Here is a 10962-nt window from a genome sequence, read left to right on the forward strand (position 1 = left end):
ACAAGTGCTAGTAAAACTTGTAGCCATTGTAAAATATCTTGCTAAACGTAACTTAGCTTTTCGTGGATCCAGTGATAAGTTGTACGAACACAACAATGGTAATTTTTTAGCATGTGTAGAGATGATTGCTGAATTTGATCCAGTAATGCAAGATCATCTTAGGAGAATTCGAAATGATGAAATTTATCATCATTATCTCAGCCATAGAATTCAAAATGAGCTGATTTCTCTTTTAGCATCTAGTGTTACAAGTTCTATATTGAAGATTGTTAAAGAGGCCAAATATTTCTCTATAATTCTTGATTGTACTCCAGATGTTAGCCACCAGGAACAAATGACCCTAATTATCCGATGTGTTAACATGTCAAATAACCAAATAAAAATAGAGGAGTTCTTTATGGAATTTTTGAAAGTGGATGACACATCTGGTTTGGGACTTCTTAATGTACTTATGGATGCTCTGAAGTCCTACGGACTAAATATAGATAATGTGAGGGGCCAAGGTTACGACAATGGTTCAAATATGAAAGGGAAAAACCAAGGGGTACAAAGTCGCTTACTTAAAATTAATCCAAGAGCTCTATATATGCCATGTGCGTGCCATAGTTTGAACCTTACTTTATCTGATATGGCAAGTTCATGTGGTAAAGCTATTACTTTTTTCGGGATTGTTCAACGGATATATGTGTTATTTTCAACTTCTACTAAAAGATGGAAAGTGTTGCTTGACCATATTCCAAGTTTAACAGTGAAGGGTTTATCAAACACTCGGTGGGAGAGTCGAATAAAAAGTGTTAAAGCTATTAGATTTCAAGCTCCCGAACTAAGGGTTGCTTTGTTGGAGGTAGGTAAATTTTTTGATGATGCCAAGTCAAAGAGTGACGCAAAAAATTTATATGACGCGCTTGGTAAATTTGAGTTTATACTTGGTATGGTAATTTGGCATGACATTTTGTTTGCAATAAACGCTGTGAGTAAGAAGTTGCAATCTCCATCCATGTGTATTAACTCTACATTGCAGCAAATCGAAGGTATAATGGATTTTTTTGACAACTATAGAAACAATGGATTTGCAACTAGTTTGACCATAGCAAAGCGTATAGCATCTGACATGGGTATTGAACCATCATTTCCAATAAAACGTCAAGTCACTAGGAAAAAACAGTTTGATGAACCTGATCATGACGAAGAAATTATGTTAGCTGAGAAAGCTTTTGAAGTAAACTACTTTTTAGTAATGGTTGATGTGGCAAAGATCTCACTGAAAACTAGATTTGAAGAACTTAAGGTATTCAAAAATATATTTGGTTTTTTACTTAGCTCAAAAGACTTGAAATTGCTTACTGATGTTGAAGTGCGCAAATCTTGTGATAAGTTTGTCAAAACATTTTCTCACAATGGCTCCTGTGATGTTGAGCCAGATGATCTATTTTCTGAATTAAGACTGTTACAAATGACTTTACCTGTAACGAATGAGCCAATGCAAGCAATGGAAATATTTGAGTTTGTTAGAGATATAGATTGTTTTCCAAATATTTTAATTGCTTATCGTATTTTGTTTACTGTACCGGTGACAGTAGCATCGGCTGAGCGTAGCTTTTCTAAGTTGAAGTTACTAAAAAACTATTTAAGATCATGAATGTCTCAAGAAAGATTAAATGGTCTGGCAATTTTGTGTATCGAGAAAAATAAGTTGGATGAGATAAATACGGATGCAATTATAGACGACTTTGCTTCTAGAAGTGTTAGGAGAAATGGCAAGTTCTGAATTCAATTTGCTATACTGTGACTTGCGCAGGAAGAGGAAGCTTTCGAAAATTGGTGAAGAATATGGAGTGGTGGGCATGATCTAAATAAAGTCTTACTGTACGATTTTTGTCATCACAACTACACATGATTGTTTACTGTTTGTATGCTGGGAGATTGTCTAATTATTTTATTGTGTTTTTAGGTAAATGCCCCTCTCTGGTTCTCTTTTAAGTAGGAACTGCGGCGACTTCATCTCCTATCTAGATTGGTAATTCATTTTATTAGCTAGCACAGTATTTTAAAAATCTTGGTCTTATATACTAGTAGACTGATACATCAAACATATTCCTTTTGCAGAAGAAAGACATGTTCTGCCTTGTCAATCCTAGTTCCTAGCAAAGCGGAACTTTTGCGGAAGCAGGGAATCATCATTAGACAAATCATAAATAATATTATTTTTAGAGTGATGCTCTGTCATTTTGAGAGTTCAAAACATTATGGATCTATGATATGTACTGAATATTCTTTGTTATTGAAATATAATGGTTTTTTAGGTTGCAATATACTGTTTTGATAGTTTTTGTCTGTGAATAAGGGCCCTTTCTATCATTTTGCACCTGGGCCCCAAAAAAGTATGGGCCGGCCCTGGCTAGCACCATCTACGCTGATCGATCGGTACAGGAGGATCTCAGTTCAGTTAAATGGCCTAATTGGATACCCTCAGATTTAGATCTAATGGCTTAAGATGGATCACACGTAATCTGAACAGTACACTTAGCACGATTGGCATTACCGACGATAGCAGTAGGCGTACATGGATGCTTAGGATGTCGACGGCTCTCCCGTGAGCGGCACCTTGTGGAGTGTCTGTTTATATCTCTTCTTGGGCTCTGCTTCGGATTCTTTCCAGAACGACGGAGGCGAGCGGATGGAGGTGCTGGGTTTTGGCGAGATGTAGTCGTCGTTACTTGCGTCGCTGTGCTGTGAAATTTGGACGAGGAGGAGGATCAGAAGGCACGCACGAACGAGCAGTATACAAAGAACCAAAAAGGGGCGGCGCTACCTTGCTGTGTCGCCGGTAACGATGGAAATCTGGCGGCGGCCGGGGCAGAATTCGGTGACGAAAAGATGCACCATCATGTCCTAGATGTAGCCAGCATCGAGGCTAGTTTTCTGGTGAAAGAAATCGGCGAGATGATCACCGTGTGAGACACGATCTGACGATGAACTCGAAATTGTGGCTGACGATGGCATGGTTTGTATGGCCTGTACATAGCTCATCTTGAGAAAGTGTGAGAACAAAAATGGTGGAGAAAGGCATGAGACACATGGTGCTCCTCTTGGTTTGTATTGATATGGGCTGAGGTGGGAGATCGGGAGGCGAATGCCGACGGGTGGCATTCGGTTCACCGTTTTTGTTTGGAAGATTATGTCCACGAAATATAAAAATAATTCCCTGAACGGATTCCTCATTGAAGTTGGAGTAATTTTCGTGTTTAACTCAACAAGAAACGGCCACACAATTGATGGGAAAATTGTAGAGGAGGAGATGGTTGCCATGGCTGTACGTTTCGTTTCAGCTTCTGTAAGTTAACGAAGAGGAAGACGACCTCTTTAGGCTGATCCGGTCGCTAAGTTTAGATGGGCCAAGAAATGGCCCGCCTTGGCTGGTTAGTTTTTTTTTTCTTTCTTTTTATTATTTCCTGTTTCATTTTGTTGCATATTCAAAACTCGTTTTGATTCAAAACTGATTCAAAACATTTAGAAAAATTTGAATGAAGTACCAATGCAAAGCTCATCCAAGATTGAACACGTAGCACTATTTTTTTTGTTTAACATAAATTTTAAAAATCAAAATATTGCATGTAGCTCATATGGCCATTCTATGCAAAATTTTAGAATAGGGATATTTGAAAACTAAAGGTTTAGCAAATCTCTATTTATAAATTGTTTTTAACTAATAGAAAAATGTTTAAATTCTTTATGAAATTTTAATCAAGGCAAACAATTCAAACATACTAATTTACTTATTTTAACATTCCAAAATTTGTAAAATTTTGGGATGTGACAGACTACCACCCTTAAAAGGAATCTCGTCCTCGAGATTCGAGAAAGGCTAGAAAGAAAATTGGGTTCCGGATAGACATGGGGGCTACCACCCTTAAAAGAAACTTTTATACTTAGACTCGGTCTTGGTCTCATACTGGGTTCATCCTAGGTATGACTTGGCATTGAGTCGTCTTTTGAAATATCTATGGCTTATGACCTCCAATAGGGATTGTTTACATATAGTGAACATCATTTCTCTTCAAGGTGAGTTGAGTAGGCTTTTCCTCATGGATGGGTTTCTAAACCATATGGGTTGGTTGTTGAACTAGGTTTGACAGAAAGGGGTAACTCTTTGGGCCTATCAGGAGACCAAGATGAGGGGACTTCATGGCATCCTTCATCATACTTCTGGTTGGTGTCTTCGGCAACCTTTCACTACTCTTCAACTAGTGGAGAATCTTCAATCTTGTTGTAGTCCTACGCTTGGCAACACTTGCCATACTATAAGGGTATAATATTTCTCCATCCTAAGGTTCAGGCTTATTCGTCGACATCTCTTCTGTAGGCATGCCTCTCTAGATTCGCAAAGTCAATATTACGAAAGCAAATAATAAGAGTAGTAGGAATGGTGATCAATCCATCCTGCACCCAGATCATTACTTCGTATTTGATTTATTGAATCTCGTATTCTAACACTTGGTCAACCTCACCATTTTGATAAAAAAATTCCATGGAGAATTGAATCAATGTTTCAGCCCCCATTACTGAACTATTTTGAAAACATTTCTACCGATCCTTAACTAGGGTTTTGCGTATATCTCATTCTATGCTTCTTCATCTTGTAGGAAACATCAAGGTTGGTTTTTCTAAGGTGTTCTTCATGACAATTAGTCGAGAGAACACTTGCTGGGTTAGGTATAGATGACAATAGATAGAAAGGATCTAAAGGAGTTTTCCTACCCAAACATAGATCAAGACAATTCATCAAACAACAAACATCTAACAAGCATCAAGCAACTAATCAAGCACAAACAATCTAGTTGGTCATACCACAATTTGGTAAGATCAATACTTTGTTACGTTATCGTTGGTTCGATAAAAGAGAACTAATGGTGGTCCAGTCTATTTCTATTTTGGATGCGTCAAGCTTCTCTTCTACTACATCGATGTACCTATGGGTGTTGTGCAGCCTGCATCTGAGTATTTCTTCAAATTCTTCATTGGTCTTCTTTGCAGAACACCAGTTCTTGCAGAGTCGGAGAATATTATGTGAGGCATTAGTCTCAAACTTCGGACACAGGGCAATCATCTCTACTTCCTCGATATCTTTCATTCTGTGGTCATCTAAGGCAAGAGGAAAGAATTTTTGAAAATGGAGTAGGTAAGAATACTAGAAGTTTCAAAATGCAACCACCTTTTCAATAAAACGGGATTAGATATATTTTTCATCCTATGGCCTTCCTATTTTTAATCCAAACCTAGGGTCACGAACCTATGGTCAACACAATGCTCTGATACCATCTGTAGCGACCTCACCTTTTAAGGTGTCGATCTCTGTGCGTATCTGTGCTAGTCCCTGGATCAATCGCTAGCACACACAGTACAAGAGTAATACCAAGAAACAAAGGTCTTTATTACATCGTATGATCCAAAATTTACATAAAGGATTACAAATTGCATAGCACAAGGCTAGCATATCATCAGAGTTTTACAACGAATAAACATAGACAACATGGAGTCCTTCGTCTTCATGTGCCACAGGCGAGCATGTTGAGGATAGACTCGTAACCCTAACCATCGTAACTCACTCATCTTTCAAAACATCTGCAACATGAAAAGTTACAGCCATGAATGGTCAATACATTTGGAATTGTATTGGCAATATGACACTATAGTGGACTCAAATGGCGACCTAACACTTATGTGTACATTTGGCTGGTAGAGCTCAGGCAATTTTGCGTAAAGCAAGTTTTCACCTATCATTTCTAAAAACATTTTCTCTTCTATTAAGCGGTACCATTGATAGAAACCAATGAACCTAGAATACCACTGATGGAAACCAGTGAATTCCTCCTACCCTTGTTCACCCATCAAATTTTTAATTTAAGAAGTTGGGGTGAGGAGACTTTCGAACATGTGCCTTGTCAGTTCGCTCAAATTGTCCGTAACCGGGGACACGGCTAAGTACTTAGATTTAACACTCTGCAGAGGTTGTAGAAATTTACCCACATGACCTAGTCTGTTCTTCTTCCATGATGCACATTTTGCTCAAATGGACAGATGTCGACTAGGACGAGACTTTTCCGAAGTGATCACCCAGACCATCCTCTACGGACCCGCTCCAACCTATATTCTCCTACATCATCATGTCGCGTAGGGTCCAGGTTCACACAACATACTCCGTCAAGCCAGAGCCCATATAGCATGTGGCTGTACGGTAAGCTAATGAGCAAGGTTGTCTAATATCTCTTTGTTCCTGGGTGACTTTCCGCAAATGTGCACTCACACCAGGGTATCGCCGTTGACAGGGCCCCCTGATGCAGCCACCCGCTCCAAAGCTCCACCATTCACCCAGGTAGTTCATTAAACTTAGTTGCTTTTCCTTAACCACTAGCAAAACATTTTTATAGCATAGCTAAGCATCCTACTAAGTTTAATGGCGACAAAAGATACAAGTTACAAGTACCTATTCTACTAGGTGTGAATAGCAAAGCATATAATCCTATACATGCATACTACAAAAATTACTAAAGTGCGTATATAAAACTGGGACATTTGTGATTGGTGTGTCACTTGCCTTTTTGGGTAGTTGAAGAACGTTCACTTCTCTTAATCAAAACACGTAGCTCTCCGTATGAACTATAAGATAAAAAATAGCACAACATAAACACACCATTCATCGCAACATAATCAAGCAAGGCAAAGAATACAATTTGTAAGTTTGATTATTCATCTTATTTTAACTTCATCTGTATCATGAATGAATGGAATGGAAGATATGGCATGAGGCAAGGCTTGCAAGGTATGGTTTTGAGGTATTGAAGGACAAGGACTAATACATAGAAAGGAATGGGTCACTTGGTTTTATTGGAAAGGATTGATATGCTACATTAGCATAGATAGAATTTGGAATGACTCAAGTGAATATCATCACATAGGTACCAAATGGTGCGTCTAAAATACTATCAAGTAAAGTGTGACAACACTTAACAAAATAGCACAAGGTAACACATAGGCTTGGGTATGGATTTGTGATATATTGAATTACTCAATTAACTCATTTGTAAATTGAATAGTTCAATATAAGCTAACAAGATTAAGTGGGCATATGGTTGAATAGGCATGAATGATATTGAAGATGTGAGTCAAAGATGCTAATGGATATCAATGGTTCAAAACATGTGATATGTGGTAGGGTTTCTCAACCTCACCGGAACAAGGTGGAAGTCTAAAATGACATGTCACACTTTACTCAAATAACTCAATTATTATTTGAATAATATGGACTAGGATAAAATGTTGTGGAGAGATGTGATCATGGGACATGATGAATGTGTCTAAATGATTTGCATAGTGGAAGATCTATATTGCGGATCATAGAAATACCGCGAAAACAAAGCATGTGAATCTAACATGCAAAATGTCCAGAATGATCTAGGCATTTTACTGATTCCAACGGTATAAAGTTTGTCGAAAAATAACGGTGTAAAACTCAAGATATGAATTTTACAATTCGCGGTTAAAATCTAATGGTGTCCGAAAAGTTGTCCGAGAAAGTTGATCGGATGGGAAAACTTTCTACACGAAAATTGTAGAGAATTTAATTGCAAACTCAACGCAAAAGAAATCATCTGAAACAGGGCTCTAGGTCTATTGTTACGGAATTTCAAAGTTTTCATATGTGAACTAGCTAGCACCATCTAGGCTGATCGATCGGTACAGGAGGATCTCAGTTCACTTAAATGGCCTAATTGGATACCCTCAGATTTAGATCTAATGGCTTAAGATGGATCACACGTAATCTGAACAGTACACTTAGCACGATTGGCATTACCGACGATAGCAGTAGGCGTACATGGATGCTTAGGATGTCGACGGCTCTCCCGTGAGCGGCACCTTGTGGAGTGTCTGTTTATATCTCTTCTTGGGCTCTGCTTCGGATTCTTTCCAGAACGACGGAGGCGAGCGGATGGAGGTGCTGGGTTTTGGCGAGATGTAGTCGTCGTTACTTGCGTCGCTGTGCTGTGAAATTTGGACGAGGAGGAGGATCAGAAGGCACGCACGAACGAGTAGTATACAAAGAACCAAAAAGGGGCGGCGCTACCTTGCTGTGTCGCCGGTAACGATGGAAATCTGGCGGCGGCCGGGACAGAATTCGGTGACGAAAAGATGCACCATCATGTCCTAGATGTAGCCAGCATCGAGGCTAGTTTTCTGGTGAAAGAAATCGGCGAGATGATCACCGTGTGAGACACGATCTGACGATGAACTCGAAATTGTGGCTGACGATGGCATGGTTTGTATGGCCTGTACATAGCTCATCTTGAGATAGTGTGAGAACAAAAATGGTGAAGAAAGGCATGAGACACACGGTGCTCCTCTTGGTTTGTATTGATATGGGCTGAGGTGGGAGATCGGGAGGCGAATGCCGACGGGTGGCATTCGGTTCACCGTTTTTGTTTGGAAGATTAAGTCCACGAAATATAAAAATAATTCCCTGAACGGATTCCTCATTGAAGTTGGAGTAATTTTCGTGTTTAACTCAACAAGAAACGGCCACACAATTGATGGGAAAATTGTAGAGGAGGAGATGGTTGCCATGGCTGTACGTTTCGTTTCAGCTTCTGTAAGTTAACGAAGAGGAAGACGACCTCCTTTAGGCTGATCCGGTCGCTAAGTTTAGATGGGCCAAGAAATGGCCCGGCTTGGCTGGTTAGTTTTTTTTTTTCTTTCTTTTTATTATTTCCTGTTTCATTTTGTTGCATATTCAAAACTCGTTTTGATTCAAAACTGATTCAAAACTGATTCAAAACATTTAGAAAAATTTGAATGAAGTACCAATGCAAAGCTCATCCAAGATTGAACACGTAGCACTATTTTTTTTGTTTAACATAAATTTTAAAAATCAAAATATTGCATGTAGCTCATATGGCCATTCTATGCAAAATTTTAGAATAGGGATATTTGAAAACTAAAGGTTTAGCAAATCTCTATTTATAAATTTTTTTTAACTAATAGAAAAATGTTTAAATTCTCTATGAAATTTTAATCAAGACAAACAATTCAAACATACTAATTTACTTATTTTAACATTCCAAAATTTGTAAAATTTTGGGATGTGACAACATGCCTTGATGACTTCATATTATCCTTAGAACTGTTTACTTTGTGATCACAGTTTGATTATCACAGTTCATAGGAATAGCGGGTATTGGTTTCTCAACCACAGGTAAATCCATCAAGAGCTCACGAAGCCACTCTGCTTCAACAGTGGCTGTGTCTAATGCTGTGAGTTCTGCTTCCATAGTTGACCTCGTAATGATGGTCTGCTTGCAAGGCTTCCAGGAAACAGCGCCACCTCCAAGTGTAAACAAATAACCACTTGTGGCCTTAGTCTCATCAGCATCAGATATCCAATTTGCATCACTATAACCCTCAAGTACCCTTGGATACCCAGTATAGTGAATGCGATAACTCGTAGTGCCTTTCAAATAGCGCAAAACTCTCTCAAGAGCATGCCAATGAACATCTCCAGGTCTAGACACAAAACGGCTGAGTTTACTTACAGCAAAGGAGATGTCAGGCCTCGTGGCGCTGGATAAATACATGAGCGAGCCAATGATCTGCAAATATCGCAATTGATCTCTAGCAACTCTTTTATTCTTACGAATTATCACACTAGGATCATAAGGCGTTGGAGAAGATTTGCAGTCGTTATACCCGAAGCGACTCAGGATCTTTTCCACATAGTGGGACTGAAGTAATGTAATCCCACCATCGTCATCCTTCAGCAGCTTGATGTTTAAGATCACATCAGCTACTCCCAAGTCCTTCATCTCAAAACAACGAGATAGGAACTCCTTGACCTCCTTAATCACAGTAAGGCTGGTCCCGAATATCAATATGTCATCGACATAGAGACAAAGAATAACTCCCTCGCCCCCACCATGGCGATAGTATACACACTTGTCAGCTTCGTTTACAACGAAGCCTTCAGCGGTTAAAGTTCTTTCAAACTTCTCATGCCACTGCTTAGGTGCTTGCTTAAGCCCATACAAAGACTTTAGTAATTTACACACCTTTCCTTCTTGACCATCTACTACAAATCCATCAGGCTGCTCCATATAAATTTCCTCTTCAAGCTCTCCATTTAGGAAAGCAGTCTTAACATCCATTTGATGAACGAGAAGACCATGTGAGGCAGCCAAGGATAGTAGCACTCGAATGGTGGTCAATCTGGCAACAGGTGAGTATGTATCAAAGAAATCTTCACCTTCTTTCTGGGTATAACCCTTGGCCACAAGACGTGCCTTGTACTTTTCAATAGTACCAACAGGTCTAAGCTTTTTCTTGAACACCCATTTACATCCTACAGGTTTGCACCCATAAGGACGACCAGTAACCTCCCAAGTTCCATTGGCTAAGATGGAATCCATCTCGCTACGGACTGCTTCCTTCCAGTAGTCAGCATCCTGAGATGCATAAGCTTCTGAAATAGAAGTGGGAGTATCATCCACGAGGCACACAATGAAATCATGTCCAAAGGACTTTGCAGTCCTCTGTCTCTTGCTCCTTCTGGGAGCTTCATTGTCATCCTCCACAGGATTATCAAAGTGTTCTATAGCCATGGTAGGTTCAGGAAATAATTCCTGAGTAGATGAACTGGGCATCTCCTGAATTGATGAGCTAGACGTTTCTTTCATAGGAAAGATGTCCTCAAAGAAAGTCGCATCATTCGACTCCATAATTGTACCAACATGCATGTCGGATACCTCAGATTTTACTATCAAAAATATGTAGCCAATGCTATGAAAAGCATATCCCAGAAGAACACAATCCACGGTTTTTGGTCCAAGCTTGCGCTTCTTGGGTATTGGCACATTTACTTTCGCCATACAGCCCCAAGTTCGTAGGTAAGAGAGTTTCAACCTTTTCCTTTCCCAT

General features: G+C 39.4%; 1 long non-coding RNA gene across 1 annotated transcript; it reads left to right on the forward strand.

The window, feature by feature from the left end:
• The first annotated feature begins 1335 nt into the window (after positions 1 to 1335).
• LOC127293569 (uncharacterized) lies at positions 1336 to 2174 on the forward strand. The gene is made up of 3 exons (XR_007845959.2): positions 1336 to 1866; positions 1952 to 2017; positions 2107 to 2174. It is a non-coding gene; the product is annotated as an uncharacterized lncRNA (long non-coding RNA).
• The last annotated feature ends 8788 nt before the right edge of the window (positions 2175 to 10962 follow it).

The sequence above is a fragment of the Lolium perenne genome, chromosome 4, assembly GCF_019359855.2.
Source record: "Lolium perenne isolate Kyuss_39 chromosome 4, Kyuss_2.0, whole genome shotgun sequence".
In the NCBI taxonomy this organism is placed as follows: Eukaryota; Viridiplantae; Streptophyta; class Magnoliopsida; order Poales; family Poaceae; genus Lolium; species Lolium perenne.